General features: G+C 53.3%; 1 protein-coding gene and 1 pseudogene across 7 annotated transcripts in view; one reads left to right on the forward strand and one right to left on the reverse strand.

The window, feature by feature from the left end:
* AGAP1 (ArfGAP with GTPase domain, ankyrin repeat and PH domain 1) overlaps positions 1 to 19105 on the reverse strand; it is a 574296-nt gene that overhangs the window by 408643 nt on the left and 146548 nt on the right. The gene's annotated exons all lie outside the window — the stretch shown is intronic.
* On the forward strand, positions 13877 to 14393 carry LOC309809443 (large ribosomal subunit protein eL21-like; annotated as a pseudogene). Its single transcript has one exon. The product of its transcript is annotated as a large ribosomal subunit protein eL21-like (transcript).

A 19105-nucleotide genomic window follows, 5' to 3' on the forward strand; every position in this document is an offset into this window, starting at 1 on the left:
CTTTTTGTGCCCCCCCCCGCAGTCATCTCAATTCCTCCCACAAACACCTATTGCAAGTCTATGTGCCAAGCACAGTGCTCTTAATTCTACAAAAGGAAGAGGAAGAGGACGCCCAGGAGGGACTCACTGTCTATTAGAACTGGCAGACACGCAAACAAGGTTACTGTTACACTTTAGGATTAGTGCTCCGATGGAGAAATAGTCATACCTTCCCCTAAGTATCCCATGAAGTTGTGACTCACGGGAACCTCTCCATCTCCCCCCACAGGCTACTGACCTTGGGAGTCAGGTGCCCTAGTAAGCCCTAGCTCTCCGCTCCACCGCAGATTACGCCACAGAAACGCAAACGTTTGTGAATGCAACAGAACAACAAAAAGACTGAAAATACAAACAGTGGTGCCAGTGCTTTACAGTTGGGTCTTATTCTTCCCAACAGAAGTACTTGATTGAATAACCGACCAGATGGCTGCAGTGGACCTATGTTAAAACTGAAGGATTTCTTTAGCAGATGTACTTTTGAACATCCCTTTGGGGGCAGGATATTCCAAGCCCAGGCAAGCCCAGATCACGAAAGATGCTAATAGGTGACTATGCTGTAACGTGGGCTCCAACTCAAGAAAATAAATGTGGCAAGACACAGCCTAAGCCTCCCGTGCCTGCTTCGAGGGTCTCTGGCTAACCAGCGCAGCTCTGTCTGTACCCCAAGTGGGCTGCTCCGTCTCCAGGAAAACAATTCAACCTTACGACTAAAACGATGCGGATTTTCCTAAATTGCTACCTAGAGTCATTTATTAAAAAACAAAAACAAAACAAATGAAAAAAAACAACATACACAAGTGAACTTCAAAACACTGAGTATGTAATTGGTTCAAAATGTCTCAGGGCTTCCCTAGGGCTTCCCTGGTGGCACAGTGGTTGAGAGTCCGCCTGCCGATGCAGGGGACACGGGTTCGTGCCCCGGTCCGGGAGGATCCCACATGCCGTGGAGCGGCTGGGCCCGTGAGCCATGGCCGCTGAGCCTGCGCGTCCGGAGCCTGTGCTCCACAACGGGAGAGGCCACAACAGTGAGAGGCCCGCGTACCGCAAAAAAAAAAAAAAGTCTCAAATGAAAAACTTTAAGTTACATCCTTTCTTTAAAACCCTGTATGTCCTTCTCAGCAACAAATCAAGTTCAAAAATAAAAATGCATCAAGTTATTTCAGTCATTTCATTTCACTGTTGCTTCCCCTCTTACTGAAAGTTTTTTTTTTTTTTTTTTACTATAAACAGTCTATCACCCTACACAAATTGAGTGATACAAATCAACGGAATCAAAAATTAAAGAACAAAGCCACTCATCAAAATGTGCCGTCAAAAATCAGCTGTAAATCAGTAATTTAAAGAGCTAACCTCAGTCTGGGCTATCAATGAATTTATTGCTGTAATCAGTCCTCCCAGACAGCAACAGAACACCCTGAAAACACGTGCGGCCCTAGACTGGCACTGCCGGCAGCTGGTTCCAAGGATGCCGGCAGCTGGTTCCATCCATCAGCAGGCTGGCCAGGATGCAGAGGGCCCTCGCCAGAGAGTGACACCCTACAGTGTCATAAATCATTTATTATGTGATCTTTCGCTGTATTACATGATAGTTGTGTCAACAGACTCTGCCCTAATACACGCGTATCAGATGACAGGAAACTGCCCTTGATCTGACATATGGACTCTCTGAAATGTTCTAGGGCTTCCGCGATATTGATAGTTACAAAGCTGACAGAGAGCAGCCACCCTGGAAGCTGGGAGGCAACTGTTACACATCACGGTGGGGGGAGAAAGCGGAAGAGCCTCAACAGACCAATAGGGATTAAAAAGTACGAGAGAATCATCCAACAACAACAGGAGCTTTTAATTCTTTCATCCTAATGCCTTGAATTAAGATTATAAGAAAACCATAGCTATGTGATGTGTGAGCCTGTGTGCGTTCTTAAAATAAGACTCTAACCATCTTGCAAAGGTACCTTGCCTAAGCAAATTAACTCTAAGAGGCCAAGTAAATAATAATAATTAATTCGGTAGTCTTTTAAAGTTATTTTCCTATAGTCAGTTCAAACTTTTAACAGCTGAAGGAGTGTAACAAAAGGAAAATTTGCCTGATGACAAATCTCCTCTAAGGTCCTTTATACCTGAAAGGATGTCAAATTTTGATACAAAGTGGCTGAGATTTAAAACTAGTGACTGCTCCTCCTAATATATATAGATCACATTACAGGTCTGCAACGGCTAACCTGTAACTCTGAAATCCAAACAGGTCTGAAAATGGAAGCTTTGTTCACAAATGTTTAGCAGCCTCCTGGTGACAGGGCATATGTATCATACCGAGTGTGAATATCTCCGGCTTTGCTGCATTTTGCTAGTGTCTGATTACAGGGTGTTGCCTGACCTCATGGCCCGTGTGCAGCCACACACACCACTTTACCTTCCTAAAATCCAAATTTTCTAAGTCCTGAAAATCCACCTGGCCCCATGGTTTAAGGCTCTGGGGACCTTCGCTCTATGGACATTCGCAGGGAGATTGAGCCTGGGTTCCACTGTATCTGAATGTTACCTGAGAGAATTTTACCCTAAATTCAAAACTTCATTTAAATAGCACGTAAAGGGCCTCCCTGGTGGCGCAGTGGTTGAGAGTCCGCCTGCCGATGCAGGGGATACGGGTTCGTGCCCCGGTCTGGGAGGATCCCATGTGCCGCGGAGCGGCTGGGCCCGTGAGCCATGGCCGCTGGGCCTGCGCGTCCGGAGCCTGTGCTCCGCAGCGGGAGAGGCCACAACAGTGAGAGGCCCGCATACCGCAAAAAAAAAAGAAAAAATAAAAAAATAAATAGCACGTAAAATTTGCATAATCTGTGTCATAGGAAGCAGATATATAAAAAGTAGAAAAGTATGATAAAAATGAGAAGACCCAAAAGCTGTGGGGTGCACCTTTTACTTGCAATAGATACAGGCCTTACAAAAATCCTGAGAACGCTGACATTTCAGGTATTTTAGCCAAAGGCAGGTGAAGGAGGTAGTTTTGTGAGTACCTAGAACTTTGAAGTAAGGCCCCAGAGTTCCAACTGTGTATGCTGTAACCTAGTTCGCTAACATTTGGTTTTTCTACACAACCCACAGTGCTGTTATTCTCAGATGAAGGTAATTCCACCCAGAAAAGGAATGGCCACAGGGACAAAGCAACCAAGCAGTATTTTAATTATTACTCTTGTTATTATCTTGTACTGCCCTAGAGGGAAAAATTCCCATACACTTCACACCTTTACTACTCCAAATCTACTATCAATCCATTTGACAGGAAAGAAAACACCCAAACCCCAAAGCTTTTAACTTGTATCAATAGCCACCACAATGAAACACATTCTAAGTGCTGTCTGGGCCGGCTCCCTCCCCCTCCCGCTGAGGTCCCCCTCCCCCTCCCCCTCCCGCTGAGGTGTACCTGCCTGGAACCCAGGCAGCTAATGACTATTTTCTACAAAGCCCCTGAGAACAAAGATGCAAGCCTGCCATTAGAGGAAGAACCAGCTGCCTGCATGTCTGAACTTCCAGCGAACACAAGCGATGGCAGTGGTAGCTCCATACAAACCAAGTGTCTCAACAAAATAACTCACATCATTTTTTAGTATTTTAAGGGCACGTGGGAAGGGGTTGAGATAATGGTTGGAGTCAAACACGGTGCTTTCTACAGTATTCCAAGGCAGGTTAAAACAAAAGATGTGTGCAGCAAGTTAAACTAATGCAAGCCGGACAACAGGTAACTTGATGCTGCTATACAGCCTCCCTAATCAAAAAATTCAGATTTTAACAGTACTTGCACGTCTGACTGCTTGGTTTCAAATATTTTCTATCATATCCTGAGGCTCAAAGGGAGTGTATTAGAACATGACATCATCTGTCTTCAGTTTACCTTAAAAGTAACTTCAGTGAGGGCAGTGGTTTCTTTGTATTGGCTGGTTTTAATATACGCCCTCGGCAGTCAGCTAACCTGTGAAGCTCACTAAGGAGGAATACGCTCTCTGGGGCTGGTGGGTTAGCAGTTGAAAAGCTCTGATGAAAAGCCCACATTGCAGTGCTTCAACTGTCTCCATCCCGATCAGAAGCAGGGTTCTGGTAATTAGCAGAAGGGACGTTACTAACGATTTTTCTGTGGTGAAATGCCCAGGGGACAATATACTTAGGCATCCCCCTCACACCCCTCCCCACAAGAAGGACGCAACAATCTAGCCTAACCCCCTGCCCCCAGCCTCTTTAGGGCGATGCCCAGGCAGCACGTAGAGAGTTGTGCTGTTTCTGGAGGATTCTGACCCCCAAACAACTACCAGAAGGTCAGCTGATACTTGCAAGAGAATATTACCACATCTGCCTCCAGAACCTTCCCTGTTGGAGGTCCAGAGAACTGAGCAGAGAGTAGAGAACGGAGATTTCAGGATCAGCTGCGGGGCTGTGGTTTTCCCTGCCCGTGTGCTGTAATACGTTCCTAGGAAACAAGTCCTGGCCCAGACGAGCTCTCACCATAGGATGCCACTTGGCAGGGAGGCTGTGGGCACAGACCCAGCTCTGACCACTGGAGTGAACCCTCTCTACCAAAGGGTGAGAGCTGCCAAAGCAGCGAGGCCACATCACAGCACTCACAGATGGTAGTGCCTACAGGGAGACCAGGCTTGGGGGCGGAAGTAGAAATTAACCAAGATGAACACCGCCTCTCCTGGCCACGCAGCACCACCTGCGTGGCAGCTTCCGGGACCAAGCCCCAGCTCCCTGCTGCATCCCACAGGTATCCCAGCCGGCAAGCGCGCGGTGCAGCACGAGCTCACGGGCCCGCTTATGGAGAACTGGCTGCGCCAGCATCTGTGGGAGAAAGGCACCGCTTGGCAAGGTGATGTCTCCCTAGACGGGCTCACAGTGGCTAAAGTGACAGACCCTGAAAGGCACCAGCACACGCAGCTGGGAGCAGGGGCAGTCCAGAACTTCCAGAGCTGCGGTATGACTGGGGAAAAACCGCAGTACCGGAGTTCAATTCCAGCACGGCCACTCGCCGGCTGCTGACCTGGGAGGGCAGGTCCTTTAGCCGTTCCCAAGTCCCGGAGTGTTCTGCCAGGCAGGCCGCTGCGGGGCCCCCGGCCGGTTCCCACCACTGCCCTCCCCTGCCCGGCCGCGCTGCCCACCTCTGCGCGGGGACCCGTCGATGCTCTCGGCGCTGGACGAGTGCGCGTCGGCCGGGGCCCGCCGCAGGCTGCTGAAGTAGCCGCGCGGCCGCGAGGCGCCGCTCCGCGGGGAGGGACCACCGCCGGTCGCGCCGTCCCTGCGCGCGAAGATGCCACTGAAGAAGCGCAGCAGCCGGTGCTCCAACGCCGCGCCGGAGCCCGCGGCCGCCGCCCGCGCGCGCTCCAGCCGCTGCAGGTCGCTGTTGTCCAGCGTGCGGTTCTTGCTCTTGCTGCGCTCCCAGCGCTCCAGGTCCGAGAGCGCGTCGTTCTTGCTGAGCACCTCGCCCACGTCCAGGGTGTTGCGCTTCTCCGAGGCGGGCTGCCCGGAGGCCGCGGGCTCCAGGGCGGCCCCGGGGTCGGCCACGGCCTCGCCGCCCGGAGCCCAGGCCAGGCTCCCGGAGCTGCTGTGGCGCCTCCCGCGGCCCAGGGCCCGGCCCCGCGGCGCCTCGGGCCCGCTCCAGTGCCTGAAGCTGAGGCTGCGCCGCAAGGGCGCGGCTCGAGCCCCCTCCACGTCGGGACTGCCGGGAGCGGGCGAGCCGGTCCCCTCCTCCACTGCCGGGGGGCTGCCGGCGAGGGCCGTGGGCTCCGGGCCGCGTGCGCACGGCCGGAGCCGCCCGAGCTCCAGCTGCCCAGTGCTGCGGGTGCGGAAGGTGCGGAAGTCCCAGGCGCGAGGCCGGCGGCCCTCGGGGTCCTCAGCGCACGCCACCTCCTCCGCCTCCTCCACTAGCCGCCCGGGCGCGTCCGGGGAGCGCGCGGGCCGGGGCCTCCGGGCCGGGCGCGGGTCGGGGCCGCCGGGGCCCGGCGCGCCTAGCTGCTCCTTCCTGACCATGGTCACGGAGATGCGGTAGACGGTCTTCTTGGGGGGCGTCCCGCGCGGCATCGCGTCCGCGGGCGGAGACGCGGGTTCGCCGCTGTCGTCCAGCAGGTACATGTCTCCCGGGACCGCGGCCGCCGCGCCGCCCGCCGGGGCTCCGCCGCATCCAGCGCGCCGCGGGCCGGGCCGCACGGTCGGGGCGGTCGCCGCGCGCGGTGGCGGGGAGGGCGGGCGCGCCCGGACAGGGTCCACGCCCCCCGCTCGCCGCGAGGGCCGCGCTCAAGCTGCGGGAACGGCGCCCCTGGCGCCCGCCGGCCCGTGCACCGCGCGGCCCGAGTGCGGGGGTCCGGGACCGGGGCGCCGAGCCATGGGCCGGCGGGGCCGGGCGGGCGGGCGGTCAGGCGTGGGGACTGTGTCGCCGGCAGGTGCGGTCGCGGCGCGCAAGGCCCGGGGCGGGCGGCGGCGCCCGCGGCTTCATTGTCTACGGCGCGGGGCCCGCTCTCATCCTCGGGCCTTTTCTACACAGTTCGGCGGCTCCGCAGCCTCTGCCACTCCGTGGGTTCGGGACACGCGGGCAGCTGCGCCGGCCACGGGCGAGGGTCTGGCGGGCGGCGGTTTAAAATGGAAATGCGCGCCGGAGCGGGGCGGGGCGGGCAGGGGCAGACGGGCAGGGACCGCGGGCCGCGCGCCCAGCCCGGCTGCCGAGTCCCGGGAGCGCGGCGGCGGTGGCGGCGGGCGCGCGGCTCGGCGGCCAGGCCTAAGCGCCGGGATGGATCGCCGCCGCCGCGCGGACCGGAGCCTCCGGGGGATTGGCGGGGCGTAGTGGGGGAGGAGCAGGGGGGGCCTTGCGCCTGCCTGAACCGACACTCCGGGGCTTGGCTTGCAAAAGCAAACAGAATATGGAGCATCTCTCACCTGCTGAGGGTTTATAGGAAGAAGCTCTCCTAATCAAGGAGCTTTTAAGGAGCGACTCAAAAGGCTTGTTTTCAAAAGCAAGGTATCTTAGGTACTTGTTGCCCTAACTACGGAGGAGCAAGTGCACCCCCAGGAAGGAGAGAAAAAAGAAGGGCCCAGGAAGGCAGCATCCGGCGATGGGGGTGCGGTTCACACCAGTGCCCTCCAAGTGAAGGACCGCGCAGTTTCACTCCTAGAATAATATTTTGGAGTCTTTTTCCACCGGGTGGGGAAAAACTCCTGACAGGCAGGCATTTGCTGTCTTGGATAACAGGCCAGAGAATACAGTGGCTAAGAGCAGAAGAAAGAAGGCTGCCTGTCCCAGCCCTGCTTGTCCATTTCCTTCCTAGAGGGCTCAGTTTTTACACCTGTCAAGTGGGGATGGAAAAGAAATACAAAAACAAAAACCCAGTACCTAAACTCTGAGCATTCTTGGGAGGAATGAATTAGCTGAGACTATGTGCAGGCATTCTGTGTAAGTGCTAAATACTTACCATTAGTATTTTTTTTTAATCAACAGGTTGTTTTTGTTTTTAAATATTGATTTATTTATTTTGGCTGCACTGGGTCTTAGTTGCAGCATGCAGGATCTTTTAGATGCGCATGTGGGATCTAGTTCCCCAACCAGGGATCGAAGCTGGGCCCCCTGCACTGGGAGCGCAGAGTCTTGGCCGCTGGACCACCAGGGAAGTTTACCATTAATATTTAGTGTTGATTTTTCTCCCATCATTTTCCCACCAGCTACACCTTGGCACTGTAGATACTGGTTCTTCATGTTATCTGACGCAGCACTATATTCACAGGTACTTGATCAACACATTAGTTCTTCATGCTGTCCTGAACATAGATCTCTCTGTTTAAAAGCTTCAGAAGGAAAATGTGGTAAAGACAACGTCCACTCATCAAACCGGATGCTTTTACACAGCCTTCTCTAGGCCTGGAAATGCCAAAGACTGAGAGGCTGTTGCTAGGAAAAGTGCTCGAGGCCAGGCCAGGTGTGACTCTGGGATTAGACAGCTGTTCGCAAGTGCTGATTTCCCTTCTTTAATCTCTTAACAAGTAATTATGGGGCAACTACTGTGTTTATGGCACTGAAAAGGATAGAAGATGAATCGCGAGGTCTCTTACAAAGGAGGTTATAACCTAGGAAATCTGGATTTTACCTCAGAGTGAAATGAAACATTTGGATTTGATGAAATAAACCTAAAGTTGGTTGAGTTTATTTTTATTTTTTATTTTTTTTTTGCTGTACGCGGGCCTCTCACTGCTGTGGCCTCTCCCCTTGCGGAGCACAGGCTCCGGACGTGCAGGCTCAGCGGCCATGGCTCACGAGCCCAGCCGCTCCGCGGCATGTGGGATCTTCCCAGACCGGGGCACGAACCCGTATCCCCTGCATCGGCAGGCGGACTCTCAACCACTGCGCCACCAGGGAGGCCCGAGTTTATTTTTAAAAAGATGCTTTGTGGCATAGAGGATTTTTAGGGCAGTGAAAATGCCCTGTATGATATAATAATGATGGATACGTGTCACTACACATTTGTCCAAACCTATAGAATGTGCAGCACTAAACGTGAACCCTAATGCAAATGATGGACTTCGGGTGAGGGTGACGCGTCAGTGTAGGTTCATCAGTTGTAACAAATGTACCACTCTGGCGGGGTATGTTGATGGTCCGGGATGCTCTGCATGGACTGGGGGGTGGGGCGGGGGGGAGGATGTGGGAATTCTCTGTACCTTCTTTTCAGTATTGCTATGAACTAAAAACTACTCTAAAAAATAAGGATTATTTATTTTATTTTATTTATTTTTTTTTTTTTGCGGTACGCAGGCCTCTCACTGCTGTGGCCTCTCCCGTTGCGGAGCACAGGCTCCGGACACACAGGCTCAGCAGCCATGGCTCACGGGCCCAGCCGCTCCGCGGCATGTGGGATCTTCCTGGACTGGGGCACGAATCCACGTCCCCTGCACCAGCAAGCAGACTCTCAACCACTGCGCCACCAGGGAAGCCCAGGATTATTTTTTTTTAAGTACTTTAAAACACATTTGACCACCCTCAGTGGCTCTACCTGGACACAAAATTGCCACTGTCACAGGCTCACAAGCTCCATCCACCTGCCCTTGGCGCTAAAGGATTCAGGAATGTGTCTCTCACATGTCCTCACTGCAAAGATGGGGACCCCAGGACAGATCAGTCTTACCTTTTGAGTTTCAATAAAAAGCCCCCTTTGATAAGACACACAGATCACCAAATTCTAGAGCTAGAGCCAGGCAGTAATCATCTATCAGAATGAGGTTTCTAGAACCCATAGGTTAGGGGAATGTGAAGGCTCAGAGAGGGTGTGTGCTTTCCCCAAGGCTATATACAGCTCATGGCTGAGAGCTAAACCTGGGGTCACACTGCCTGTGCCCATTTCCATGCTTCAACGTCATTTCTTTTGTCAGCGTTCTGCTTTGTGGACATCAGAGAGAGAAACAAATGTGTGACTATTACTGCATTTGACACTAATTGAACACAAATGATATCTCAGCAAGTTTTCACTTATTCATTTTTCCATTTGTTCATTTATTCGTCAAATATATATATTGAGCATCTACTGTGGCACTCAGCAGTGAGAAGGCAGAGTCTCTCTGTCCTCTGAGAATTCACAAACCTGTGAAAGACGCTGCAGTTCTCAAGGCCAAGTGACGTAACATACAAAGACAGGAGGATGAAAGGGTGGTACAGGGCAGTGCCCAGCATGGTCTGACGGACGAGCACCCAAAGAGACAGTAAAAAGCCTCCAATTTTACAGCTGTAGAGACTTGAAGGTCCACCAGGTCTATAAGCAGATCAGCAATGCAGAGAGGCCAGGATCTCTGTTAGGACCAGAATCCAAGGCCCTATAACTTAGCCTGGCATCCATTCTCACTAGTAGTTGAGACCATGGCAACTTCCAAACACTGAGATGAATTTTAATATGAAATCAACTGCCCCATAAGATATAAAATAGATCTTGTTATCGTGGGCATTCACAGAGCCCAAGGCGGGGAAACAGCATTTCTTTAGAACTCAAATATTGAACTGTTAGGGTCCTTCCAATCACTCCGCGGCTGTCTGGAATCCAGCCCGGGTTTTGCACTTTGCCGCCTGAGGATGCAGGCTGCAGAGTAGACGATTCCATTCTATCCACCTTAGAGAACTTGGAATCTTAGATGACACTGAACGAGGAGACCTCTTTCTGCTATAGCCGGTGTTGCTCACTATCTTTCAGCGCTTTCTGCCTCACAAGTAGCACCCATTTTCCATACCAATTGTAACGATTCCGTGTGAGGCCTGATCATCTGCACTGAAAAACCTGGGAGAATGGCCTCTCCCTACTGCCCTGGATACATGGGCTCTTCCGATGCAAAGAAGACAGAGAGAGGCTCAGACAGAACCTGCCCCTCCAAAATAGAAATCCTTTCTCACAGCCAGACCTGCCTTTGAAAAATAAAAATAATCATACTATATGTGTTCAGGTGGGTATGACCGCTTTATCTTACTGTTGCTTTTTAAATTAGCCCTGCTAGACCATTACTTCTTGAATTCTTCCATGCCATGGAGTATATCTGTATCACCATTTTAGCTTTAAAAGAAAAAAAAAAGAACGGAAGACTGTAGTCGATCTCACTGCCACATCAAAACCGAGCAGCCGGCAGGCAAGCAGGCAAAGCCTTGGCACTGCAGAGATGCCAATGTCAGAAAGGGAAGGACCACATGGGGGGTCCAGGAGAGGGGGCCAGCCCTACCTACGCCCCCATTCATCACCTCGGCAGCTGGCTTCCCTCCCCCAGTCCCAAGTTTATGAGATCCTTTGGCCACCCTCCCACGATTTCCCTGTCCCGGGCCATTTCTAGCTGCCCATAAATTAAACATCCTGCGTAAAAATACTACTTTGCAAGCTTTCCTAGAGCTGATCAGCCTTGTTTAAAGGAAACCCCTGGTAGTCAGCAGAGCCATCTGTTCCGCAAGCTGACTTTCCAACCAGCAGAACTTGCCAGCCAGTCCTCACATTTACAGTATCCTGGCAGAACCACATCTGTGGGCAACACAAACCTGCAACCCGCTGACCGTGCCCTGGCCTCTGCACGCACCCCAGGAGCCATCAAAGGATCCCTCCCCCTGTCACGGGACACGTGACAGCCTCTTTTCTGGCAGCAGGTTGACTGACAGATACAAATAGGAAGCAAAGAAAGACATGTATGTTTTCCTAACAATTTCATGTTTTACCTTTTGGCAGAAGACTCCAGTCAGATCCTTGCAGGAGGAAGGGTTTCTGATCTAAGATCTACTGTGATGCTCAGCTTCTGCAATTACCCTGCCTGGGCTGAACTCATTAGGGGCCCCATTTTCCCTTATTTTATAAACTGCAGGTTCAAGTGGAACTCAAGTGAGAGGCCCTTGAGTCACAGAAGGACAAGGCACGTGATCAGTCCCTGGGGCAAGGGCATTCAGCAGAAGAAAGACCACAGGGGGCCTCTGAGCACCTACATCTTACCGGCATTCTTCCTCGAGGACCGACAGCAATGCATTCACTGCCAGCCTAACAACGGGACCGCGTGATGTGTACGAATGCACAGACATCACAAGGCAGCGCCTGTGCTCCACACACTTCGGTTTTAACAGGAAGCCCCAAGGTGCAGCCTCAACAGGCAAGACAGCCACACTCCAGGCGTGAGAGTGGGGAAACCAGGTCAGCGACTACTGATCACAACTGAACTTGGTGTGACCTTAGAAGAAAGGGTTTTCTCAATCCATTGCCCGTCCGAAGGCATCCTCAGATCTGAGAATCAGGCAGTTTTGTCCCCATGGAAGCCAGACAGCTGGGTGCCCCTACAGGTGGGCCGGGGCAGAGGAGGGGCCGGAGACCCACGCAAGCACCCTAGGCGGTAGCTCAAGTCCAGCTCAGTATCCTGCCAGCAAAGGTTTCTGTGGGGGGCCCTCCTGCGGATTCCAGGTGACAGGTGATCGATACAAGATGCTGGCGCTCGGCACCACACCTGCGCAGGGCAGCAGCGTGGGCACTCACACTTGACTTGCAGACTATTTCACGTCGAAGGTGAATCAGGAACAAACACCCTGACAGTCCGTGGACCTCTGACAGCGGGGGTTGACAAGTGTCACAAATAATCACCAACCAGAAGAAAGTGTTACATGTGATAAGAAGAAGGCAGGGAAGAGGAAGGCAGAAGATTATTATTTCTACCTGAAACACTCAAAAAAAAAATAGGTTTCCGAAAGGGAAGCGGTATCTGGCCTTCATCCAGAGCAGGGTGTGTCCACCGCAGCACTCTGGGCGTTCTGGGCTGGACCATTCTTGGTGGGGCGCCGTCTGTGCATCATAGAGTGTTCAGTTAGCAGCATCGCTGGCCTCTGCCCACTAGATGCTTGGAGCACCCCTCCCCGCCGTCGGCAGATACTGGCAAATGTCTCCTGAAGGCAAAATGCCTCGGGCGGGTCCAAAGGCACAGGCGAGACACACCCACGTGAAAAGGGGACTAGGGGTTCCCGTCTTCCCAGCTTTTCATTTTACCATTTTATTAATTCAGCCAGTCCTGCCTGACTCTGTTTGTAGTAATGGAAAGCTCCAGACACTCTAAAAAAAGAGAAACAATGATTTCCTGTAGCCCTTCCCAAAATCCAAAGAATAGCAGGAGTTACAGGAGGCCACTACTGGTCCTCACTCTGTGACAGACACGTCATCAGTTACAATTAGTTTAAATGAATAAGTATCATGGATGTGATTAAAACGCTGGAAAGGAAAAAAGTGAAGTTTTGCCTACCTTAATTATTTAAAATCCAAAGCAATGTTTTATTATTTTTAATCAGAAAATGTCCTAAGCAAGATGCTTGGAGGCTTGGACCCAGGAGTGCCTTCCAGCACTGCCCAGGTGTGGACAGAGTACCTGAGGGCACGTGGGATCTCAGCTCCCGCCACGAGCCCCTGCAGGGACTTGTGCACAGGCCTGACGGGCCACAGACCAAGGGCTGGAGGTACTCTGTCACACGGTCCGCTCCTGCACTAGCTCAGGGTGACATCACTCCATCCTTTGCAAATGGGAACCGCTGTTTAAATTACAGCAAGCTAGAGCTGGAAGAAATTTTCATTTGACCCATTTCACAGATACAGCAGCTGACTCCACGGGAAGCCACCTGCCCAAGGCCAAAGGGGGGGGCAGAGGAGAGGGCCCTCCACACAGCTGGATCAGGAGCCCCTAGGAAACCTCAGAGCCACTTCAGCAGCCCAGTGAGGAGCAGTCTTGATTTCAAAAGTATGCCCCCTGTCAGTTACGAATAGATTCTCACTCCCAAATACAGGAATGTGTCAGAAACATCTTCGTGGTCTTCCTTGCTAAGTGTCAGGCAAAAGTGACTTAAGATGCTGATAGAATGAAAGACAAGCCTACTCCCTGTCACTTTATGGAAACAAATGCCGACACCCCATGGGGTGACAACCAGAGCAGCTCCCACCCTACGGTCACCCTTGCGATGCCAGACGCTGCGCTGCAGCCGGGGCTCCCCGCAAGGATGCTCCCCTTTTCCGGCCTCCAGTTCTCTGTGGCAGTTCAGCTGATGAGTCAGAAGGATTTAATCAAGGGCAACACACAACTTTGCACCTGTCCCCTGAACAGCTGCAAAGAAGCTCTGGAATTTGTGTGGAGAAAACCCAAGAAACTCCTACAGATTACCTAATCCTCCCAGCCTTCGAGTGCATGAGGGGCCGAGGGGCCGGGCTGATCTGGTAACGTTTTCCTCTGCAGGATCCACCAGAAGGGATTCCCCTAACAGTAACATCTGCCCGATCGTCGACAATCAAAACCCAGGGAAGAGCCTTTCGGCCGGAACTGCCATCGGAACTGCCATCTTCCAGTAATTCGCCAAAATGACCAACACAAAGGGAAAGAGGAGGGGCACCGGCTACATGTTCTCTAGGCCTTTTAGAAAACATGGATTTGTTCCTTTGGCCACATACATGCGAATCTACAAGAAAGGTGATGTTGTAGCTATCGAGGGAACGGGCACTGTTCAGAAAGGAATGCTCCACAAATGTTACCGTGGCAAAACTGGGAGAGTCTACAGTATTACCCAGCATGCTGTTGGCATCACTGTAAACAAACAAGGGCAAGATTCTTGCCAAGAGAATTAATGTGCATATCGAGCATATTAAACACTCTAAGAGCCAAGACAGCTTCCTGAAACGGGTGAAGGAAAATGATCAGGAAAAGAAGGAAGCCAAAGAGAAAGGTCCTTGGGTTCAACTGAAGCGCCAGCCTGCTCCACCCAGAGAAGCACACTTCATGAGAACCAATGGAAAAGAGCCTGAACTGTTGGAGCCCATTCCCTATGAATTCATGGCATGATGGGTGTAAAGAAAATAAAAGACCTGGACTATTAAAAAAAAAAAAAAAAAAAAAAAAAAACAACACAGGGAAGAGTCTGATACGGACCCTCCTAATAGCCTCTGGAGTAAAAACAAAATACCAGGAGCTGTCAAAGAGCAGCCACCTAAGTGTGTGTGACAACAGCTGGACGTTTACCAGGCTGGTCTTTAGATCCACGACCCCAAAGATTCGTAAAATCCAGAACTTCTGTGGAACTAAAACTCGAGGACACAAATAATGCCATGGGAATTATTATCCGCACTGTTAACATAGCTCACCATCAAGAAAAACCTGTTTGAACAAGAGTTATCACGACTACATCCTGTGTGGGATCTGGCTGCAGAGATATCTGGAAATCTTTCATCTGTGCCCAGGGGACTTGAAGGTTTGATATATTTTTCTCTAAGTGCTGAAAACAGCATGTGAAGATGCCTGTCCGAAGCCCAAATCCCCGCTCTGCCCCAAATCCGCAGTGGGAGACATGTGACCAGCCTCCTGCCTTCGTTAGCCAATGTGTCACCAGCTCCGTGGTCCCCAGGCTCGGAGGATAAACGCTCCACGGCGGCTGATGGCAGCAGCCAGCCCCTTGGTGGTTACAATTTGCATTAGAGCTCTGGGGACAGAAGACAAGTGGGTCGCCGGGATGAGTTCTGACACAATAAGATGGAATAGAACATCTATGTCTTCTCCTCATCTGCTTGCCACACACTGGTCATCAGCACCCAGTGCCCAATGAGTAGGGGCGAGGGGTGAGGGGTTCCTGGAGCAGGAAGGTGGGAGGGCAGGGGGGCGCAGGGGAAAGGCAAGGCTGGGTCTCTAGCCCAGACAACTAGGGCAGCTCTGAGCTTCTTCACCTCGTTATGATGTTGTCCTACGCTTGCCTCCTTTCAAAGATCACCACCAGGACTTCCCTGGTGGCGCAGTAGTTGGGAGTCCGCCTGCCGATGCAGGGGACGCGGGTTCGTGCCCCGGTCCGGGAAGATCCCACATGCCGCGGAGCGGCTGGGCCCGTGAGCCATGGCCGCTGAGCCTGCGCGTCCGGAGCCTGTGCTCCGCAACAGGAGAAGCCACGACAGTGAGAGGCCCGCGTACCGCAAAAAAAAAAAAAAAAAAAAAATCACCACCAACCCCAGGACCTTCCATGAAAAAAGATGGACTGAGGGGGGAATGATACATAAATCAGCCACGGCCAAACAATCCACAGGACTCAAAATCTTCACTGACTCTCCCCTCCAGCGTCATCGCTGTCCCCCAGGGAGTGTTGCTAGCACTTCTGTGATCTGCCTGGCAGTGAACCAGCACAAGACTTTCCAAATTTGGAAAAGGAGGTGCATGACGCCTAACCTGCCAGCTCTGGGCGCCACTGTGGGTGTATCTAGGGCAGCCTGAAAAGCCTCTAAACTACAAAGTCATATAAACCACCTAAGACATGACTAGTTGGCTCCGCAACAAGTGACGTGCAGAGCTGGGATTCAGGTGCCATCCCTGCGTCCCTCTTCTCCTGTCACTGTCATAGCCACTCCACCCCAAGGGGGGCGGCCGGGAGAACCAGGTCACACACACCTGCCTCCTCAGCCCCAGTGGCCTTGTCCTTCTCTGGCTTCCAGAGGCTCCTCCCACAGCCACGCCCAGAGCTAGCGCTGTCCTACCATCCTCGTCTCCAACAGCCGTTCTCTGCCCACAGCCCTCCATGCCGGCCAGCCTCTCCTTCCAGAACTGCACCAAAGCGGTTATTTTAATGGGTCCTCTCCTTCCCAATCCTTCAGATCCTTCTGTATCCGGCAAAGGCCAAGAGACATCTCATTGTCTACACCAGCCACGACCCTCCCAGTCCCTGGTGCCTCGGAGACCCCTGCTCCTGCGCTCCCCACAAAGGTGCGTCCGTCCAAACTCCACCCCACTGGACCGACGCTGCTCACAACGTGTCCACGGCCCAGCAGCACGTGGCACCCACCCAACCCTCTGCATCTCCTGGAGGCTCTCGTGCAAGCTCAAGCATGGAGGCACCGGGCCCACTGCAGATGCTCGCACAGCAGGAAGGGCTAGGTGCCAGCATCCTGCAGCCCTGGGCTCCCACCCACCCTCCCCATTCCAACTTTCCGGGCTGACCGCCTTCCCTGAGAACGCCAGGGCACCAGGCCCTCTTAGGAAGACTTCAGGCCAGCGTTCAGAGCAGCCTCACTCTCGAGCCTCACAACCACACCCACGTCTCCCGCTCAGAGTTGGCAAACGGACCCTGTACCATCCATCACAATCGTGTCCTCTCCTTCGGCCAGGCCAGCCCATGAAAATGCTTAATTATCTCCCAGTTAATAAGAAACAGAAACAAGAGCCTCTCCTCCATCTGCGTGCCCTTGGCCTCTGCCAATGTCCTCCCAACTCTCCTTCCTCCCTCCATTTCCCCATCCTCTTCATCCTCCACCGGATTCCCAGAGCAGGCGGGCCTGGCTGCCCCACGGCCCGGCTCAGCCCACTCTCGGGCAACCATCCTTTCTGCTGTGATCGGACTTTTAGGGCACAATTCCGCTGAGACCCCCAGAGACTCGTGTCACCTGCAGAGGAAGTTGCCCACTCCTGCACTGGTGCCCCAGGCCCCAGACAGCCCCCACTCGCCCCTGCAGTATACAGCCACCGGGGTGCCGGACTCCAAGGCCAGAATGGTGCAAACCACGTGTGACTTCGGGCAAGTGACCTAGAGTCTCTGCACCCAGTCTCACTTATGCAGTAAGGTGATAACCACAGGGCAGATGTGACAACCAAATGTTATGACGTCTGTGAAGCACCGGCCCCGGTGCTTAGAGCAAATGTGTGTCGTCTGCATCCCAAGAGTCTTCCCTGTAACCCATCAAACTGCTTCCTAGTCCTGACTCGCCCCCCAACCCAGTCTCACCACTGCCTCCTGCTGGGGCTACAGGATCAGCTAACTCCTCTCATCACTGGGGTCCGGGCTCAGGTGTCTGTGTGTGGCCTCCCCGTCACACACACCTGTGCACACCCCTTCTGGGTATCGATCACCCTGCTCTGACCTGACATTTGCCATTTACATAACCACCTCCCCCAGAAGATGAGGGTTCTTGACACGGGGCCACCAACTTTACCTCTAAACCCCAGCCCTTATCAGCATTCTGCTTAAGAAATGCTGCCTAACGGTTCACTTGATCAACCCAGGCGGCTGATCCAAGCTGAGTCCCGGAGGGGAGCAGTAGTGCCTTGGTCGGTCATCTTACAGATAACGGCAGAGGTCAGCTGACTTGCTGGCCCCGCCCCCCTCTGGGATGCCCCAGTTTATACCGCTACACCGCAGGGCCACCCAACCCCCTCAGAGTTTATCTACAAAGTCTCCAGCGGTTAGGGAAAGACACGGCGAAGACGGTGATTCATTTCTTCCCCTGGCCACAGAAAGCCTCAGCTGCAGCTGATCTTGGGTGGCTGCCCCCTGAGCAAAGGTGCCTCTCCCTTGGTGGAAAACAGGCAAACATGATGGGGGGGGCGAGTTCCCAGAGCCTGATTGCCTGAGGGGAGTCCCCCGCCCAGCAGAAGCTTCATTTTAGGGAGGGGAGTGCTGGTCAGAGGGCAGACAGTCTGGAGCCTCGAGAAGGGCTTCCCTGGAGGGATCCCCTGGTAGGGCTGCTCCTTCCCCACCCACCCCTCGGGCCTGGGCCACACCCACTATGCAAAAGGAGGCGGGTGGGGATTCGCCCAGGGGTCCCCAGCCATCGCAGGATGGGGGTGGTCAGCGGGGATTCAGCATACAGGGGCTACCTGCGGAGCACTGGGCCCTTCCTGAGATAGAAGGAAATGCAGGCTATTGAGCCAGGTGCTTAGAACACCCTCGAAGAAATACAACACCTGAAATAACTTAGAACTCTTTAAAGGGAGGCTACTAATGGGACCTCCCCCAGAGTTAATGCAAGGATCCAAAGGCTCTGAGCACCTGGCGCTTCAGAAGTTCTCAAAGTAACAGTTTTCCGGCTTCCCTGGTGGCGCAGTGGTTGAGAGTCCGCCTGCCGATGCAGGGGACACGGGTTCGTGCCCTGGTCCGGGAAGATCCCACATGCCGCGGAGCGGCTGGGCCCGTGAGCCTTGGGCGCTGAGCCTGCGCGTCCGAAGCCTGTGCTCCGCGACGGGAGAGGCCACAGCAGTGAGAGGCCCGTGTACCGAAAAAAAAAAATAATAATAATGGTTTTCCTCACTTTTCAGAGGGCACATTCAGGGAAGCCGTCAGGAGCTGTGGAGGACCCACAGGGATGGCCACTCTGCAAATACCACATCGCTGCACCCAAACCGTCCGAGAATCTCCAGAGACGCGACAGCCGTCACTGGAAATCTCTGGGCACAAATAACGGTGACCTCGGCAGCAGAATGTTCATGCAAAAGGCCTCTTTCCCAGGAAGACTACTCTATGGAATTACAAGTTCACACCCAAGGAAATTCAATACTTGAGATGGCCATCCACGAAAACCACCAGCACACACCCCTCCCCTGGAACTTGCCAGCGTTCACAGGCTGTCATCAAGCAAAGGGATGAACCTGGTCCTGCAGCCTGCTCACGCCACCTCCCCCAGGCTGTCGTGCAGGGGCCTGGCGCACTTCCTGCGGCCAGGCCAGGGCCGGGTCTCACTCGTGGCCAAGAAGGAAGGGCCGCGGTGTGGCCATTCTTTGCAAGCCACGCACGCAACACACTTCCAGTTTACCCACTCCCTTCCAGACA

This window comes from Mesoplodon mirus, assembly GCF_964341445.2.
Source record: "Mesoplodon mirus genome assembly, chromosome: 8".
In the NCBI taxonomy this organism is placed as follows: Eukaryota; Metazoa; Chordata; class Mammalia; order Artiodactyla; family Ziphiidae; genus Mesoplodon; species Mesoplodon mirus.